This window comes from Schistocerca cancellata, chromosome 8 (genome assembly GCF_023864275.1).
Source record: "Schistocerca cancellata isolate TAMUIC-IGC-003103 chromosome 8, iqSchCanc2.1, whole genome shotgun sequence".
NCBI classification, from domain to species: domain Eukaryota; kingdom Metazoa; phylum Arthropoda; class Insecta; order Orthoptera; family Acrididae; genus Schistocerca; species Schistocerca cancellata.
Window position 1 is genome coordinate 357516282 of NC_064633.1, and position 21608 is coordinate 357537889.

The window sequence follows — 21608 nt, forward strand, 5'->3', positions numbered from 1 at the left end:
AGGTCTGAAACGCGGTGCTACAAAAAAATGCTGAAAATTACATGAATGGATTACGTAACTAAATTGGAAATACTGGCCGGCTGGAGTGGCCGAGCGGTTCTATGCGCTACAGTCTGGAACCGCGCAACCGCTATGGTCGCAGGTTCGAATCCTGCCTCGGGCATGGATGTGTGTGATGTCTTTAGGTTAGTTAGGTTTAAGTAGTTCTAAGTTCTAGGGCACTGATGACCCCAGAAGTTAGGTCCCATAGTGCTCAGAGCCATTTGAATCATCAGATTTCGAAATACTGAATAGAATTGGGCAGCAAAGAACTTAGTGACACAACTTGACTAGAAGAAGGGATTGCTTGTTAGGACGTATTCTGAGACGTCAAGGGATCAACAGTTTAGTACTGGTGTGAAGTGTGGTGGGTAAAAATCGTAGGGAGAGACTAAAAGATGAATACAACAAGCAGATTCAGAAGAAATTAGGTTGGAGTAGTTACCCGGAGATGAAGAGGCTTGCAGCGGACAGAATAGCATATACTGCTGCATCAAACTAGTCTCAGGACTGAAGATCACAACCAAACTATCATAAATTTTTTTGTAGGCATGTGTCTACAAAATTAGACACGCTAACAACACCTTCAAAATACACTCCTGGAAAATGAAATAAGAACACCGTGAATTCATTGTCCCAGGAAGGGGAAACTTTATTGACACATTCCTGGGGTTAGATACATCACATGATCACACTGACAGAACCACAGGCACATAGACACAGGCAACAGAGCATGCACAATGTCGGCACTAGTACAGTGTATATCCACCTTTCGCAGCAATGCAGGCTGCTATTCTCCCATGGAGACGATCGTAGATATGCTGGATGTAGTCCTGTGGAACGGCTTGCCATGCCATTTCCACCTGGCGCCTCAGTTGGACCAGCGTTCGTGCTGGACGTGCAGACCGCGTGAGACGACGCTTCATCCAGTCGCAAACATGCTCAATGGGGGACAGATCCGGAGATCTTGCTGGCCAGAGTAGTTGACTTACACCTTCTAGAGCACGTTGGGTGGCACGGGATACATGCGGACGTGCATTGTCCTGTTGGAACAGCAAGATCCCTTGCCGGTCTAGGAATGGTAGAACGATGGGTTCGATGACGGTTTGGATGTACCGTGCACTATTCAGTGTCCCCTCGACGATCACCAGTGGTGTACGGCCAGTGTAGGAGATCGCTCCCCACACCAAGATGCCGGGTGTTGGCCCTGTGTGCCTCGGTCGTATGCAGTCCTGATTGTGGCGCTCACCTGCACGGTGCCAAACACGCATACGACCATCATTGGCACCAAGGCAGAAGCGACTCTCATCGCTGAAGACATCTCCATTCGTGCCTCCATTCACGCCTGTCGCGACACCACTGGAGGCGGGCTGCACAATGTTGGGGCGTGAGCGGAAGACGGCCTAACGGTGTGCGGGACCGTAGCCCAGCTTCATGGAGACGGTTGCGAATGGTCCTCGCCGATACCCCAGGAGCAACAGTGTCCCTAATTTGCTGGGAAGTGGCGGTGCGGTCCCCTACGGCACTGCGTAGGATCCTACGGTCTTGGCGTGCATCCGTGCGTCGCTGCGGTCTGGTCCCAGGTCGACGGGCACGTGCACCTTCCGCCGACCACTGGCGACAACATCGATGTACTGTGGAGACCTCACGCCCCACGTGTTGAGCAATTCGGCGGTACGTCCACCCGGCCTCCCGTATGCCCACTGTACGCCCTCGCTCAAAGTCCGTCAACTGCACATACGGTTCACGTCCACGCTGTCGCGGCATGCCACCAGTGTTAAAGACTGCGATGGAGCTCCGTATGCCACGGCAAACTGGCTGACACTGACGGCGGCGGTGCACAAATGCTGCGCAGCTAGCGCCATTCGACGGCCAACACCGCGGTTCCTGGTGTGTCCGCTGTGCCGTGCGTGTGATCATTGCTTGTACAGCCCTCTCGTAGTGTCCGGAGCAAGTATGGTGGGTCTGACACACCGGTGTCAATGTGTTCTTTTTTCCATTTCCCGGAGTGTACATTTACTCTCTTATGGAATCTCTTTTGAACGATAAGGCACAATTTGAAAATAATAGTAGTATTCGAAAATGTAATACAAGAAACGAAAACAGCGTCCACTAGCCATAACTTAACCCACTTCTTACATAGCAAGGAGCCATGAACGCAGCCACTTAATATTTGATCAATTCTCTTATGAATGAAAGGTAGAAGCAGATTATGAAATTTTTAAAACTAACTAAAAATCATTTATGTACGTCAAATTCTTCGATTCAGTTGAGTAATTTCTGACCAGACTATATGTTTGTGGTTCAGTTCAGTTTATGAAATTTGCATAGATATTAAGATTAAAAACATTCGAATTCACACTAAACTACAGAGATACTAAGAAGCATATTTCTCTCACTAACATTAGCCTAGAGCTTAATAGGGAAGGTAATGAAGTTACCTCTACCCTAACGTGATCAGCACTACGGGTTTTTCGTAGAATAGCTTCGGATTCCTGGTATTTAAACTGCTTCGGATTTTTGGATCACTTTACGAGTATCTACATTCCGATTACACAATAGATGAAGAAATAAGTGAAAATGTCTCCGAAAATAATATCCAACACTAAATGGATTGAGGACCTCCACAGGAAACATCTTATTTTATTATTAACGAAATGCTACTAGGTATTGTTGTATTTTCTATGTTTCAGATATTTCTCGAGCCAGAGACTTAAAAATCTCTAGTATCTCAAAGGTAAGACGTGGATATAGTGCAAAGGAGCCATGTGTAAAGGCCACGTAGTCCAAAAATAATATAATGGAGATGCGAACGTTTGCCATCACAGTATGTACTCTGAGATGAATTAAAAGATGAAAAAGTGAAAAGTATTCTAAATGCATGGCAATTGGTTATACATTAGACCTTCCAGATGTAATAATAAAATTCAAAAGAAATTTGAAGATCACTGTTACTTGTTGTTAGACAATTCAGTTGTTACAAACTTTACATTACGTGACAGCAGTCGTATTTTAATGGATACCTCTGAGAGGAGTCAATGTGATACGGAAAGCAGTCAAGGGTGTGTATCTTCTCTAACGGAAATACAGTGAAATGACTTAACACTACACTGGTGTGCAACGCTTAAGAGCGAGAGCAGCCACTGTATGAAGTATCACTGCCAAGTATGATCGTTCTATGAAACTTGGACCACACATAGAAAGAATTGATGCAGCATAATACAGAGGGTAACTAAAAGAAATACACAATGAATCAGAAATGACGTGTTTAATCAAATATAATAAACACACTAATGTCAGAGCGAATTATTGTGGTCTACTGGGCGTTACAAAGGGCTGGAATGGTTCTCAATAAGGTGTGAGACTGATGACCATGGACGGCAAAGCACGCTCTGTCCTTTACTCCACCATCACGGTTGACAACTACTAGATGGTCGGTGGGGCATGTGGAGAGACTGCAATGCGTCTCTCTAACGTCTCCCACACGTGCTCAATGGGACTTACGTCGAGGGAAAGAGCGAACCATTCCATTCGCCGAATATCCTGTCATTCCAAGAGCTTCTCCACCTGCGCTTCGATGCGGTCGGGCGTTATCATTCATAAAATTTAAATCAAGTCCCTAAAAAGATACACATCGGGAAGGGGTTGAGTGCGTTGTTGACCGCTGTGTGCACCCCGTGCAAGGATTTGGAGGTCAGTAAACCACAGCAATGTTGTGACTTATGCTCCAGCCCCACGCCCCCCTCCCCCCCCCCCCCCCGTAAAACAGGGACCACCAAAACCTACACCTTCGAAAATGATGAATCTGCCTCCAGTATGGCTAGAAATACAATCACATAATGCACCCTGGGATGTTACTGGACTTGATCGTTTTGGAATAACAGGAATTAAGGTGTGGGAGGCATAATGTTGCATGGGCGTACTGAGACACTCACCACGCAACATTACTCTGATAATGTATTCCTACCCAACGCGTGCCTTTTCAGTGGTGCGTTCCGCCTTCAGCTTAATGGAGAAATTAGAGCAGCACGTCCATGTGCACCAACGACCATTCAACAGTTGTTAACTGCCCTCTGGTGGAGGAACGGAACACCCTATCACAAGAAATCCTCAACAACATTGTGGCCAGCATGGGAGCACGTTGCAGGGCAGGCGTTTCCGTCCGTGGTGATCACACATTCGTTTACGAACCATGTCCTGCCTTTTGTAATGTACAGGGTACCATCACAAACCACGATAACTTTAGTATAGTTATCATCTGAATAAAAGTGTCACATACGTTTGTCCTTTCGTACTCGTATTACCTTCAGTTACCTTCTGTATTGTACTATAGCAGTCTACGCTTCATCGAGCAATAACATATCATGGGGAAGCTATTTTCGTCCTTAAGTTTGGAACACCAGTCTATTACTGCATTACAGCATTAATATTAATTGTAAAATAACCTAAAAATTCCAGAAAACTAAAAATTAGTTTTAAAATATTCTTTGAAGACACTCTTCAATGGAGTAGAAGAAAGTGCCGTAATGAACATTATTCAATTCAGTCTGACTCTAAAATGATGGCCATCATATTAAATCTTTATATGCATCTTTCTCCTAATACTGATACAACGTATCGAGCTGTTGAGTGGAAATAGAGATATTATTTGCAACAAATTTCATTCAGAAATAAATATACTGAGAAGCGGTGGTTAGAATACGAAGTTCCTTGAGCGAGTTTCTGCATGATGTTCTTGAATTTACTCCACAAATGAGTCTTGTTACATGCTTTTGGATTCTAAAAACTTACCATACAATATGATATCATATGACATAATAGAATGGAAAATGGAAGTGAGCGTTTGGCGTCATTGGCCGGGAGGCTCCTTGCGGGTGCAGATCTTGTTACATTCGACGCCACATTGGGCGACCTGCGCGCCGGATGGGGATGAAATGATGATGAAGACGACACATCATCCAGTCCCCGAGCGGAGAAAATCTCCGACCCAGCCGGGAATCGAACCCGGGCCAATAGGACGGCAATCCGTCACGCTGACCACTCAGCTATCGGGCCGACGCATAATAGAATGAAAGTAAGCAAAGCATGCAGTTTCTTTTGTTTTTGAATCTCCTACATCTGACACCATTCGCATTGCAAATACAAACTTATTTAGACTTTCAAAAATTCTGTGGTATGTCCTTTTCAACTGAATTTACTATCGAATTGTAATTCCAGAAATTTTACACTGTCAACCTCTTCGATCTGCATGTCTTCGTGTGTTATACACATGCTATAAGGCTACATCGTACAGGCTCAGAACTGCATAAAGGAAGACTTTTCAATTTAATGACAGTAAATTAGCTTTCAACCATTTATTAATGTCAGTGAAAACTTGATTAGCAGCCATTTCTAAATCTGCACTTGACTTGCTATTTAATGCAATGTTTGTTTCATCTGGAAACAAAACAAATTCAGCATCTACCAATGTAACAGACGAGAGGCAATTAACGCACATAAGAAAAAGCAATGGACCTAAGACGGAACCTTGAGGAACACCACATGTAATTAATTCCCAATCAGATGAGGAACAACTGCTTACTCCACAGGTATTTTGCAACGACACCTTTCCTGTCCTTTTAGTTAGGTATGACTCGCAAAACTTCCCAGCACTACCGGTGACGCCATAATGTTCTCTTTTACTTAAGAGAATGTTGTGATTCACACAGTCAAAGGCTTATAACAGGTCTCACAAAATGCCATTACCCTCTAATTCGTCCTCTAATGAATTAAGTACATTCTCACTGTACGTATAAATAGCCTTCTCTATATCGGAACCGTTAAGGAATCCAAACTGTGGCTTGGACAATATATTTTGTGCAGTCAGACGCTTAAGAAGGCGCTTGAAATCAGTAGATTGCAATGTTTTAGTAAAAGCCTCCAGAAGTCAAATTGGTTAATGGTTAGATGGTATCACTCTACGCCCCTTCTTGCAAAGAGACTTAACTTCAGCATATTTTAGCTAGTGTAGAAATGTTCTGCTGATAAGAGACTGATTACACAAATAACTTAAGAAATTGATTACACAAATAACTTAAGATAGAACTCAACTCACATGAGCACTCTTTGATTAACATCGTTGATACGTTATCATAACCACTACAACACTTTATTTTAAGGATTTTATGGTGGATGCTACTTCTTTGAGAGAAAGGAGAGACATTTCCATTTCTCTGAAGTTATTTGTAGAGTCTAGTCACAGATATGCCACTGCACTCTTTACTGAACCTGATAACGACAAGGTGTGGGTAACAGAAACAAAGAACTTGTTTACGAGGTTTGCAACACTACAAGAGGTTGTTACCAGTGGCTGAATTATTTTTCGAGCTATCTATTCCTGTCCCTTTCTGGCTGCACCTATCTCTGTCTTCACTATATCCGATATAGCTTTCATTTTGTTGCCTCTTGTAATTATCTTTTTCTTTTGATAAAGCTGCTTAGGTTTCTGGATTACTTCCTCCAATATTTTGCAGTATTCTTTGTACTGAATTAAAATGCTAACAGCAGAGCTGTTCACAGATAGTAGAAGCAGTCTCCTTTTTGTCCCACGCGGTATCTTTATTCCTTGTGCAGTCCATGGTTTATTTTTAGACTTCCGTTTGATTTGAATTAGCTTCAGGGAAAAACAATTTTAAATGAAGAAGCAACTTTATTAATGCTTTGTATTTTCCGTTTGAGTCAGAAGTATTGTAAATATCTATCCGGTTCTTGTCTTTGAGCAATCTCCTAAAATTCTCAATTTTTGTCTGACTTATTACTCTCCTGTATTCAGATTTAAGAGATTTTATATCCTGACAAGTTCCACCATCTAACAAAAGATGCTGGATTTCATGATCACATAGCCTATGTAGTATTGGTTTTGTAGTATGACTTTTGTCCTAGATTTGTCTACGAAGATTTTATCAACAGCAGTCTCAGAGCACTTACATACCCTGGGTGCGATATTCACACTAGGAATGAAATTGAATGACAGTGTTACAGATTGAAATAATTGTTCACGGTCAGAGCTTTTCAATAAATCCACATTAAAATCACCAGCTACCACTTACGTTTTGTTGTCTTTTTTAATTTAATCCCAGTTATCTAGTGGTCTATAGTTGACTGACTTTTCTCATTACTATTTATGCAGTTACACACAAGAGCAAGTCATGCCTCCACGCCGCAAATGAAACAGTCGCCTCTGTTTATTCAATCTTCTCCGCTATTACTACTCCTTTGTCTTTAACGTTACAGCTATTACTATGTGACTGTGACTTCAACGAGCCACTTTCAAGTCACTGAGCGCATATAAATACCCTGCGTTCACCAGTTTTTAGGATGTGAAGCTTACAAAACAATTGCATGATACATCATAGAATACTGGTTAAATTCCTGGTGCCCGTACCAAATAGGGACATAAACGAAGAATACAGCACAAATGGTCACAGGATAGTTTGACCCACGAGCGTCATTCTTAGATGCTGAAAAACGTAGATAAACAGTTTGGCGGCAACCAACTCATGTACAGAAGTTGTATATAAATAGGGAAACCTCAAAAACACAACACATTAACACGCTAATACGATGTAGGAAAACCGTTGGCGTTTGAAACAGCTACCAGTCGCCTGGGAACGGATAAATACAAGTTTCAGTAATTTTCGGATTTGCAGTCGGATTACATCAACATTGTGCCACGATGTTTCGGCCCAGAGACGTCCGGCCATCCTCAGGCGAGTAGACGAAGTACTGAAGAGACCTGATGCAGTCACGATATTTATAGAGAATTCCGCGCATGTGAATTGTACTGGCAGAATGTAGATGGGATCCGTCTGCAAATCTGAAAATTACTGGAAGAAGAAATACGCCTGGAAAATTTCAGAAATCACGATAAATACATCTCTTATATGCTTTTAATGGAATTTTATTTCATAAGAAATAACATAAGAAGCAGTGATAAGTTCACGTACCGATGATGGAATTGGATAGCAATAACGCACACTTCTTCCCGAAGTAGACGAGAGGCTCAAAGAGATTGAGATCTAGTGACTGTGGTAGACACAGGGAGGGTACGACCATTCATCCTCTTCTCACAAAATCAGTCTTGGACGAAGCTATTAAGAAGCAAAGATTGTTCCAAGGGTTGGCCAGATCAACCAGCATGACTACATAAGCCTTGGCAGTAATGTGAGCTTGATGGCAACCATGGGACCCAAACAATCACCGAAACCCGGACGCAGTTTACTTTCGGTACGTGATTCGGCCAGAAGGTAGTGTGATACTAGACGTTTCCGGCCAAATGACTTTCTTCCGTTGCCCCATAGTTCCTGTTTCAGGTTTTATGTCTTCGGCACCACGCTTTGCTTTTACGAGCTTTTCATCACTGATGTTGGGAGTTTGGAATTTCAGCTCACCCTGCAGTTCTTAGCTTATGATGGCCCCTTCGTGCTGTTTAGGTGCTGACAGGGTACGCGTGTGCGACATTCACATATGCAGTGACCTTTACAGCTGTCGTTCTCTTATCTTTCGTCACTGACCTCATCAAAGACCATGTATCATGACCACCCAGCACACATTTCCTTTCGCGTTGTGACTTTGCCTAAGATGTTTCTTCCGATTTCACTGTAACTGACGTACTCATCTGGACAGTATCAGCAACCGTAGTGATAATAGAAGTAATTCTCATTTTAATCCTCAGTCTTTGTAGCACAATTTTAATTACAGGACGCTTCGATCACTGTGTATTATCTTCAGATCTAAAATAAATTAAAACCAAATGTGTAGCGTCTAATATTTTACAATAAGTAGAAAAGAATTGAACGTAGATGTGTAGTTTACCTCAGTAGTTGCATTAGCAACTAGTCGTTTGTTCATAACCTGATATCAAAACTGTGTTTCGCATTTGTGGTCAGTGTTTTAAGTAGGTATCTGATGACAGTAGAGGTAACCGGGGGAGGGGAGGGGGTGGGGGGGAGAGGGGGAAAGTTGGAAGGGATGGGGAAAATGGAGAGTGAGTGACTGGGACAGGAGAAAGGAACCAGAAAGAGAGAAGTACCGGATGTCGTAAGATGAACAACAGAGGTTTTGTCAAAGTAATAAAAAGTATAATTATGTAAAAATGCTCATTAATATATTAGTAGTGTAAACTGTAAATGGCACAAAATAGTAAATTATAAAATGGGGCCATGGTTATTTTGAGCGGTGAAAGAAGACAAGTGGGGGTTGGGGGGGGGGGGGTAGTGCTGAGGATATAATTGGTTTAAGAAGAGAGATTCAGATACTAAAGTTGCAAAAAATCAATTATGCATTTCGTTTTCCGTGTATACGGTGTATATCTAAGATATAGTGCTTCTCGAAACACCAAATACTTTGGCTAACTTGGTTGCGAAAGCAAACACCAAACGGGTATCAATAATTTGCCCGGGTTCGAATTCACTTAGCTCCGACATGATGCACACACAACACTGTTCAGACCACGAGTGACAGTTGTGGCCGGCCGAAGTGGCCGAGCAGTTCTAGGTGCTACAGTCTGGAATCGCGCGACCGCTACGGTCGCAAGTTCGAAACCTGCCTCGGGCGTGAATGTGTGTGATGTCCTTAGGTTAGTTGGTTTAAGTAGTTCTAAGTTCTAGGGGACTGTTGACCTCAGCAGTTGAGTCCCATAGTGCTCAGAGACATTTGAACCATTTTTTGACACTTGCGACTTATCCGCCTAAGGTTTTCAGCTGCAGAGAGATCGGCCAACCTTGCTGGCCAATGTAGGATTCGGTAAGAACGAAAACAAGCAGTCGAAACTCTCGTCGTAAGCGGGCGGGGACTATCTTGCTGAAATGTAAGGTCAGGATGGCTTGACATGAAAGACAACAAAACGGGACGTGGAATACCGTCGATGTACCACTGAGCTGCTCCCCTGGTGAGACGTTAGGAGCATCATGAGCTGGGCCCTCCAAACAGCTCGAGATTTTTACGTTCTGAAGCCAATTGAGAAGAATTTGAGGGCGATTGTTAAGTGAAAAATACTGTTATTATGACGAGATCTAATCGGTCTCTGATGTGAAGAATTGTGCTACATACACAGTAAGTGCCGATGAAGTACACATAGTTTATGGTAGCCATGTAACTTGCACGGCCGCAGCTACCCTGCCTAAGCCTTTGAAGGACTGGCTTGTTCAGGTTCCTATGTTGGAGAATAAACACACGCAAGTATGCGTGGTTAGTTCTGTCTGTGCACAGTTTCCGGTACTCCCACTTTGTTGGATTACATCGCAATAGGGGAGGTTTGGCAGAACGGGTGATTGGTCAAATGTATGATCCACACGCTGCGGAAATAAATTCCGAAACTTCTGGATTGCACAGACGCTAGTTGGAAGTGTTCCTGCACCACGTGGCTACATGTTTTTGACCGGTTCATGAATTCATTCTGAGTTACAGCCCAGTTCTTTATTGTTTTCTGAAATGTTGTCGAGATACCGCCGAGTGGAATAGGAAGATGTTTTCCGTGGAATTCAGAATTCATTCTGGATGGGAAACTAACATTACCAGTGACAACAGCTCCTGAGGTTTTATAAGTGGAATGAAAATTCCAGCCGGCCGGGGTGGCCGAGCGGTTCTAGGCGCTACAGTCTGGAACCGCGCGACCGCTACGGTCGCAGGTTGGAATCCTGCCTCGGGCATGGATATGTGTGATGTCCTTAAATTATTTAGGTTTCAGTAGTTCTAAGTTCTAGGGTATTGATGACCTCAGAAGTTAAGTCCCATAGTGCTCAGAGCCATTTGAACCATTTTTGAAAATTTCATGAAATTTCGGGATTGCAGCTGGATGACAGCGACATCTTGCCACGGTATTTCGACTGACAACCATTCAGTCAGCTTCAGCTGAGTGTTGTGAGACAATAAATCGTGGCAGATGTCGACGTCACCCAGTTGCAATACCGAAACTTCATGGAATACTTCTGACATCTAAGTGGGTACGTCCTAGGTTTTGCGAACATCACTTTTTTGAAAAGGGATCGTCATTCATCAAGATAAAGATACTTGCAGTTATGTTTCAAATTGCCAAAATATTCAACGTACTGCCGAATTTTGCTCAAAAGTTCTTGCTCAGTAAGTTTTTGCTTGTAAGGGGGCCATGCCTGCTCGTAATCGCTCTTTTTCGCCCAAATTAATGGTGTATTAAGTGGGAGCTTCAGATTACAAAGAATTTAGAAAAAATGGCGGTTATGGCGAGACATGAGTCATTTATGCTGGTGCAGTGTACGGGCAGCGCCTGACGCAGCGGGAAGAGTACAAAACGGTTACTCGAGGGTCTTGTCGTCGAGTCCCTCCTTCTTGTTTTTAATTTTTATGTTACTTACTGAAATCTGATTTGGCAGGACAGAGCGGATCAGGTTGTGGAAAGGGGCCAAGGTCAGTTACTGTTAGTTACACAAGAACACACAACTTTATTTCTCAAACCAATGCACAGTTTTCTCTTTAAAATAACAAAGATCAATTCACTGCTGAGGGCCCCAAGTAACTTCTCCAGAATAAGTTGTAATGATTTCCTTTAAGTCACCAGGATTTAGAGTAACGGCTGAAGACCTTACTTAAGCAAAATTGCAATATATTCTCGGCTAAAAGCCGAAATAATATTTCAGATCAGCTAAGAAAATTCTTTAAAAACCAAGCATTTACCAATTCCGGCTAATGGCCATATTAAGGAAAAATTCAAGTTAATTCTTCGATTGAAAGTATAATAAAAAGGATTTACTTTACATAATAAAGGAGAGGCTTTAAAAATAAGCTTTTACACAGTACAACAGAAAAACACCTTAAGAAAACTTGAAGTATCTTGTCGGCTGAAGGGCCAAACAATTATTCAAGAATAATTAAATACAACCATAAGACAAACATTCGCAGAACACGGCTGAAAGCCATTTCAAGAATTCAAGATAATTAAAGAGAAACATTACAGACAACGGTTTACATATTAAAGCCCCAGATTCTGAAACAAACGCAACTGAATACCTAATACAGAGCAACAAGAATTTTAAACGAAACACGGCTGAAGGCCTAATCTTAAAATAGTTGAAGTTCGGCTGAAGGCCATATACTAAACATAAAACAGACAATATTAATACACGGCTGAAGGCTTGGCACAGTACCTGCGACTAAATAAAACAACAATCACAACCAACAAACAGTGGTGCTCAGAAGTGTTCCAAGCGTCGGCCAGGGGAGGAAACTCTAACCACAGTTTAGGTGAGACAGGCAGCCAAGCGCAACACTAAACAGTCAGGTTGCAGCACGACCTACGGACGGCTGACGAACCAACCAACCACCTAATCAGTTCCCTTCCACCCGACCAACAGCACGACAACCAAAGGTATCAGCGAAGACGAGGATCGCAGCAGTATTACACCTTCATAGTTGGCGTATAAACACAGTCAAGGCACAATAAACACTCAAAGAGAAACACCAAGCTGTCGAACTACACGCCGTGCCGTACAGCATCAACACGGTGAGGCAAACACACTGCCGCTAAACTATGCTAACGACCCGGACAGGTAACCGGAACGTTAACAGCCACAAAGCAGAAGATACCGCTGGTGCACTACAATAATAAATTATAATCATCAAAAAGGTTAAACGCCATACAGGGAGACGGCTGCAAAATTTTTCCAACTCCAACGCACCATCACGTTGCTGCTTGTGGGGACAGCCCAGGATGCAACAACCAGGAATCAACGAAGAGGTGTTATAACGATTGAGCTTCCATGACAGCTAGTGTCACTTAACTCCGACTGCGCTTGCACAAAGCCAGCTGAGACTTCCTCGCTGCTCCCCCGCAACCGACCAGCTGCCCCACACACACACACACACACACACACACACACGCAAGCAGTAGACACAAGGGCGCCCAGATGTTCGAGGGTCTTCCTGTAATTCAAACACTAACGCTAGCTTAGGTGAGACAAGCAGTCAGCCCAACCATTCACGATTAGATCACATTAGTACTTGTTCCATAGATCATGAATACCACACTTCGTAATTATGTGGAATGTTTCAGGTCAATAAAAGGTGTCTATACAAGATATTACATTACACAAAATATTGCATGACACTTAATATTTTAATTTTTTTTTTTGGTGGGGGTTGGGGGGATTACCCACTTACCATCTCCAAAAATTCATCTAATGAGTAATAGGAGTTGCCATTTAGAAATTCTTTGAATTTCCTTTTAAATCCTATATGGCTATCTGTCAGACTTTTGATGCTATTAGGTAAGTGACGAAAGACTTTTGTGGCAGCATAATTTACCCCCTTCTGAGCCAAAGTTAGATTTAATCTTAAGTAGTGAAGATCATCCTTTCTCCTAGTGTTGTAGCCATGTACACTGCTATTACGTTTGAATTCGTTCGGATTGTTAATAACAACTTTCATAAGTTAATATATAGATTGTGAGGCTACAGTGAACATCTCTAGCTCTTTAAATAAGTGTCTGCAGGATGATCTTGACGATCCGACGATAACCCAACCGACCGACAGTCAGCGGACCCAGCGAAAAGATAACTTCCACTTCGCCCTACCAGAGCACAACAGAGAGTTCAACGGAACAACGTAGAAGATATTGGCGCCCACAACCAATCATACACGGAACTGTCAAACTACACACCGTGCTGGACAGCAACAACACGATGAGGAAACTATACTGCCTAAAATTTATGTCAACGCCCAAGGCAGGTAACCGGAACGTAAACGGTCACAAGGCACAAGATTCCGCTGCTTCAGTTCAGTTCAAATAACCAAATACAGTGAAACTCCACCGCAGGATGGCTAGAATTTTCCAACTTGAAAACCTCGTTGTTGGTCGCGGGAATATCCCAACAGCCGACAACGGACTCCAAACGACACAATGTGAACAGTCTTGACTTGCTGGTAGGTTAAATCAACACTCAACTTTCGTGTCCAGGGTCGGTGAGCCACGGACCTCGTAGCAATGGGAACAGCGCCACACACTGCCACACTGCGACACCGCGTAGAGACCGCCGTCGGGCCCCGGCGAAACTACGCCCAGCCTAGAATTCCTCGCTGCTCCACGCGAACCGACCGACTGCTCAGAGCCAGTACGACGACAACATTTAAAATAACTTGTCAGTCAAAATCACACAAACTACACACAGTTTCACAATTGCATGAAGAAGTAGACAGTGCTAACGGCAGTGACTGCTTAATAACAAGGACGAACCACGAGTCGGCACACACAGCCAACCCATAAGCGATCGCCAGCCAAGTACACGTCTTCCGGCAAGACAACCGACCGACGACCAACCAAAGTCGTCCCCACACCAATCATGTGTGTCGGCAACCGTTGGGCGAGTCATGGCGGTCCGGACCTCACTGCTACCGCGCCCTGACTGAACTTGTGCTGCGTGGAATCTCAAGCACTGTCAGGTTCCAACCAACTAGCTGACACACGACGACCGGGAAGTAAGTAGCCCGGCAAAGATAATACGGCAGGCCTTATACCGATAAGCAATGCTGCTGCTGCCGCTCACGGCAGGAAAAGCGGCAACTCAGTGACCGATGTAACTGAAACTAACATAATGAGGTGGCATTACGGCAAAAACAAGATGTTAAATAAGAGATGACACGAACACGAGCCACGCACGGCTCCACTGCTATGTATAAGAAACTGAAGCCTCAACTATTTTACTCAAATTCGCTGCTGTAATACTTTAGTGCTGCACATCATTTCATTCTATTAATTACTGTACCTCATTTTGTTTCAGATCACCGACGTAGCTAAAACGGGCAAAACTGTGACTGTGGCCAAAGTCTTTCCGTAAATACGCTAGCTGATCAAAAGTGTGTCCTAAGTAAAGCAAAATGACCAGTTGATGTCACGGGTGGCAAATCAGGCGAGGAGTGTTGTGTTGAAACTTCCTGGCAGATTAAAACTGTGTGCCCGACCGAGACTCGAACTCGGGACCTTTGCCTTTCGCTGGCAAGTGCTCTACCAACTGAGCTACCAAAGCACGACTCACACCCCGTCCCTACAGCTTTATGTCTGCCAGTACCTCGTCTCCTACCCTCCAAACTTTACAGAAGCTCTCCTGCGAACCTTGCAGAACTAGTACTCCTGAAGGGAAGGATATTGTGGAGACATGGCTTAGCCACAGCCTGGGGGTGTTTCCAGAATGAGATTTTCACTCTGCAGCGGAGTGTGCACTGATATGAAACTTCCTGGCAGATTAAAACTGTGTGCCGGACCGAGACTCGAACTCGGGACCTTTGCCTTTCGCGGGCAAGTGCTCTACCAACGTTTTTTTTTTTTTTTTTTTTTAAATCTCATTTTGTTCGCTTGTGTTCGTTGCATCAGCTCGGGGCGGACGTCGTAAGACATCCATTTACGTTCGTTGTTGATCGATTGACTCAGTTTTTTTATTACAGAGGGCACGTAACCCTCTGACCGAACACACTGAGCTACCGTGCCGGCTCCAACTGAGCTACCCAAGCATGACTCATGCCCCGTTCCCATAGCAAGGTTCGCAGGAGAGCTTCTGTAAAGTTTGGAAGGTATGAGACGAGGTACCGGCAGAAGTAAAGCTATGGGGACGGGACGTAAGGTTTAGTTGTTTGGGGAAGGAGACCAGACAGCGTGTTCATCGGTCTCATCGAATTAGGAAAGGATGGGAAAGGAAGTCGGCCGTGCCCTTTCAGAGGAACCATCCCGGGATTTGCCTGGAGTGATTTAGGGAAATCACGGAAAACCTAAATCAGGTGGCCGGACGCGGGATTGAACCATCATCCTCTCGAATGCGAGTCCAGTGTCCAACCAACGGGACGTGAGTCGTGGTTGGGTAGCTCAGTTGGCAGAGCACTTGCCCGCGAAAGACAAAGGTCCCGAGTTCGAGACTCGGTCCGGCACACAGTTTTAATCTGCCAGGAAGTTTCATATCAGCGCACACTCCGTTGCAGAGTGAAAATCTCAGTGTTGTGTTGTTAGTAGAGAAGCGGGTCGATCAAGAGACTTCAGTGGCATCTAATATGGACATGTCACTGGATGTCACCTCTGCTACAGATCCATCATGGACATTTCAATCATGGTAAAGCTATTAGGTCTACAACTTTGCTTCTGCCGTTTTGAAATAGACGGCAGTAGTTGAAAGTAGTGGTGCAAGTCGTTCGTCGTGTCATACAGTAAGCTTAGGCATTTGAGAACATAATGCCATCAAAATATAAGCCGATTTATGATTGCATCATAAAGTTATTCTCGACTGAATACGTCAATTTATGAGCCCAATTCTCGTCATCTGCGGGAGGTTTTAATTTTCTGGTTTGCTGTGAAGAACTCTGCAGCCGAGGCTCACAATAAGCTGGGTAAGACCTAAGATGAGACGCCTGTCACTGACAGAACTTGCCGGAAAATGGTTTCCATGCTCCAAGAATGGTTATTCTGGCGTTGAAGACCGACATGGTTGTGAAAGAGAGAAAGCTTTCGATATTACTGCAACCGACGGAAACAATCACAGGAGATCGTTATCGAAAGCAATTGATGTGTCTGAGCCGAGCACTGAAAGACAAACGGCCACACTACAGCGATAGACATGAAAAAATGATTTTGCAGTATAACAGTGCACGACCCCATGTCGAAAATACCGTCAAAACACACTTGGAAACGTCGAAACGGGACGTTCTACCTCACCTGCTGTATTCTCCAGATATTCCTCCCTCTCACTGTCACCTTTTTCGATCTATGACACACGACCTAGCTGACTAGCACTTGCGGTCACAGGAACAAGTGCAAAATTGGATCGATTCATAGCTTCCCTCAAAAGACGCCCAGTTTATACACTGCGGGATTCGTATGCTGCCGTAAAGCTAGGAGAAAGCAGTGGCCAACGATGGCCAATACTTTGAATTGTGAATTTTTTGTAAGTTTTTCTTAACAAAATCTCGGACTTCGAGAGAAAACGGCCGAAGCAAAGTTGTAGACCTAGTATCCTAGTCGATTGTTGGTGATGTGATTGTGAAGTGGAAACGCGAAGGATCGAAAGGCGCTGCAGACGTCACGTTGTGATGGACAGGGACCGTGGAGCCTTTCAGGAAATGGGCTGTAAAAAATCGCGTGGCATCAGCGGAGGGACTCCTTCGAGAGTTCCGAATTTCTGTCAGCAGTCCAGCTGCCAGTGACTATGTTTTGTGTATTATAAAAAATGGAGTTCAATGGTCGGTTAGCTCCCCAAAAGCCGCCCATATCAAAAGTTAATGGAAAGCGACGCTTGATGTGCTGCAAAAAGCGGTGCCACCTGACAGTGGGTGACTGCAAAAGACTGACTTGGAGTGGTGATTCACGCTATACTCTGTGGCAATCCAACAGAAGGGTTTGGATTTGGTGAATGCCTACAGAACGTAAACTGGAATCGCGTAGAGTGCCAACAGTGAAGTATGGAGGTAGTCCTGTTGTGGTATGGCGGTGTTTTTCGTGGTTAGGGTGTGCTCCTCTTACTGCGCTTAAGAAAACGCTGAATGCGGAAGGATTGTGAATACATTTTCAGCATTGTGTAGTGCGTACAGTAGAGGAACAATGCAGAGACGACGACTGTATCAGCATGGTAATGCAAACTGTCATAAATCAGCAGTCTGTGAGGCAAAGGTTTGTGGTCAGTGTCATCGCTGAAATGAACTGGCTGGCCCGCGGTCCCGATCTGAAAGCAGTGGAACAACTTGGGGATGAGTTGTAACATCGGCGTCGCCTCAGTTCCCAGCGCGCAACATAACTGCCCTCTTTGGCTCCACTCTTGGGAAAGAATGGCCTGCCATTCCTCCACAGACATTCAGATACCTCACTGAAACAGGATATCAAATTAAACTCCTTTCAGCCGTCAATTTTCAACCTTATCTTATTGGGCAACGAGTTCAGCGTTTTACTACACTATCTTTAGGCCCCAGACAGACGTGTAGGAATAATCTAACTCGCTTGTGATCAAAACATGGGTCAGCAATACTGATACTAGAATATATTTATTACAGTGACTAGCGAGGTAGATTATTCCTGCACGTCTGTCTGGGGCCTGAAGTTGGGATTGTAAAACCCTGAAACTGGTTGCCCAATAAAACAAGGTTGAAAACTGACGGCTGAAAGGTGTTTTATTTGATATCCTCTGTCGAACATACAGAGACTTCACTGAAAGGGTCCCCATAAACTTTAAGCTATCATATAGGTGAAAGGTTGACCATACATCATATTAATGTCCACTATTAGGTTTCCCGAAAGTGTAGATCCCTCAATCACTTGATCTCCATTTACCTCATAGGCGGATTTTTTTAAAGAAGTTTTCTGGAAATATAAGACGTTGCCTCTTGTCTCTTACATTTCTTTTTATTAATGGTTGTCTAACGTTCTCAGCAAATAAATCTAGAAACGGCGGTTGTAACGGACAAAATATGTAAAGAAACCCTGGTAATTGTGGCCGACGATTGAATTAGCGCCCTGGTACGTTAGTCAGCAGTGAACGAGACTGCACTGTAAATCTACCGAGAAGAAAGGCGCATAGTTCTTCTTGTACAGTTCACGCTTCTGATTGTGGGACCGCGCCGGAAACAGAGGCAGAAGTCATTAGCCGTTTAGTTTTATAGCTGCCCGTAAAAGGTGTTACCACTGAGGGACGCCGTGTTTTTAATTGTCACATCCATTAGTGAGTTAGGCATGAGTAGAGGAGGGTTTAATGTTAAGCGCATCTGTGAAACAAATGGCTTCTGGCTCAGACATTTACTGTCCCAGGAGGGTTCTGTGGAGCTTTCTGCCCGGAGCCGACGTCTGTTAAATACCGTGGTTGCAAGCAGGTCCGCAGAGTGTTACACGGCTGTGGAGATAGTCTTGTGATGAGATATACGTAAATTACTTTTAAGTTGATTATAAACCTTCCGAATGCATTACCCAGTCAGGAGATAAAATAAAATTCAATCTTTTCGTCCATTGTTGCAGGTGTTTTTTATCCGTGGTTTTTCATATTAGCCCATATATTCCTGTATACCTATTGTGATTATTTAAATAATATATTATTAGTGTGTATCTGTCAAAAATACATGCCACAATGCATCCCAGCGTGGATTTAAATTAGACTGACTTAACCATAGGTTGACAGAGCCGATTTCCACCAACATGTGAAACAGTTCCCACTGAACATGACTAGTTGTGGACAGTATGATGGTATTTTGACCTACTTGGTCACCAATATAGCTTTAGAAAACGTTCTCATTAAACAGCTGTTTTACAACCTTCACCTTGAGTAATGAGCAGTCCTATTGTGCAGTGTCATTTGACAAGTCGTCATCCGTGAATAAAAAGAATGATTAAAAAAGTTGACCACAAACTGTAGGACGTGATAGATGAATCTAACTATAGCAACTTTGCAGTATAAGCTTATGGTCTTGGAAGCTGTCCTGAGCTGCTGGAAGCTGTGGCATTTCAGGGATAAAAATGACAGCTTATTTACATGTGCCCTGAATTCAGCAAAGATGATGTGCAGTTTACACAACAGTGTTGTGCATTACAGACAGTGTTTCAAATGCCGACCACCACATTCCGTACAGGCGTATCAGATTGGTAGATACATCTGGTGTACTCTGCCAAGTACACAAGCACCGTATGAAGCTAATCAGACGTCGAATGTAATCTGGAGATTTCTTTACAAGAAACTGGTGCCACCTACACGAGGATTTTCGTATGAGTCGACAAAAAAAAAAAAAAATTAAGAGGCGACAGATAAGGGACGCAAAGGGGCCACGCCATTGGACCTGTACTTTGATTCCAACACCTGGGATGTGAGGCATTAGGTACTTCAGATACTTGCACAGGCAATGTGCTCATGCTTCGTCTTGTTACGTCCAACCGTACGTACAAAGAACGGTACATTTTCTTTGCTGTAGTTGTGGCGCACGTGCATTGATTGTCAATGGTACTTCCGACATTGCACATCTCTCGGTGGCTTAGGATTATTTCCGAGACCGTAAGTTCCTATTAAAAAGCTATATTTCGTCTGATCTACCAAGTCCTTCAACTTCTATGTAACTCTTTGAATCACCCTGTATACGTGTGTTGTGTCAACAGCTCACGTAGCGGAAAAAAATGACAGTAATAATTCCACAGCCACTTTTGGCCTTTAAGTATCACTACTGTGAACTGCCTGTGTGGTATGGTGTATGGTGGCAATGAATGACACTGAAGTGGAAGCTGGAAGAGAACCAGACCTGCAGTTGTCTGTGACATCACAAGGTCATTGTCAATGTACAAGCAAACGCTAGATGGGGATAAGATTGAATTACAAGGGCAAATTTTGACCTGCTGAAGTAAACATTGAGTTCCTCAGACTTCCCTCGCCTCCCTCACGCCCCCCTCTCACACACACACACACACACACACACACACACACACACACACACATTCTGTGTTAGGGGTGAAACTGTCAAAATGTGCGTAATTTTGTTGTTGAGGCACAACTAGGAGCCTGATTTGATTTAGGAAAGAAATGTTTATCAAGTACTGTAATGAGCACTCCTGAATTCTAAATACCTTATTACATTCGATGTTCTCTATTAACAATGTGTAGCAGATGTTGTGTTTGAGACACATCCTTGAAAAGTCCAAGGTCCTTGATTTTGCATTTGAAGCTATAAAGACAAATTTAATATATCAAGTTTGATGATAAATACATTTCGAGTACTTCAACAAATGTTTTTTAATCAGAATCAGCTTTTATCCTCAAAGTATGTGGATGTGAGTTTCCAGAAAACTTTTTTTATGTTGCTGCATAAAATGGTGTAGAAGCTACAGTGAAACATCAGAAGAAACTTCATTTATTACACTGTTCGCCGATACGTAGTAATCCAGTACAAATTCTTTAACGGTAATGTCTTTATGGACTCGTCGAACAAATCATCAACTACATCTGCAAAAAAGTCATTCGAGATGAACTGTACTGCTGAATCAAATACAGGGCAGCAAATTCTTAACTTCCAAGTATCTGGGAACCACTCCAGCGCAGGTCCAAGTACCTTGATGTCTGGCGAAAAGGGAAGCCTTCCTTTCAGTACCGGTATATATTTCTGAAGACGAAGAGCCGGACGTTAATGACATCCCTTGAGAGGTAGGATGAGAGAGAAACGTTTCGGGAACTAACGAATAAGTTTCGAACTTCGCAAAGGACGCCTTCTACTATGGCAGTTTTAGGGAACCTCAGTTTATGCTAAAGTAGGGAGACGGTTTTTCACTGATTGAAGGAAGTTTCCCCTCAGGTGTCGACCACGTGAATCATAATTAAAGTGGGGAACACGTTAGAAGATATTTTATCACGACCCCCATCCCCAAAGGGCACTTTTTATTCAGTATTCTCACTCCCCTACCCTCCCGCACCTATTTACATGCAAGTATCGCAAAACCCTGCAGAACTTTGTACACAGTACTAATCCTAAGCGTAATACTGGTAATGGGGTGTGTTCACACTTTGTATATCGCCTGTATACGATATTGTCAAATGGGACAGTTTCTTGCTAAGGCAGTTCTTGGATAA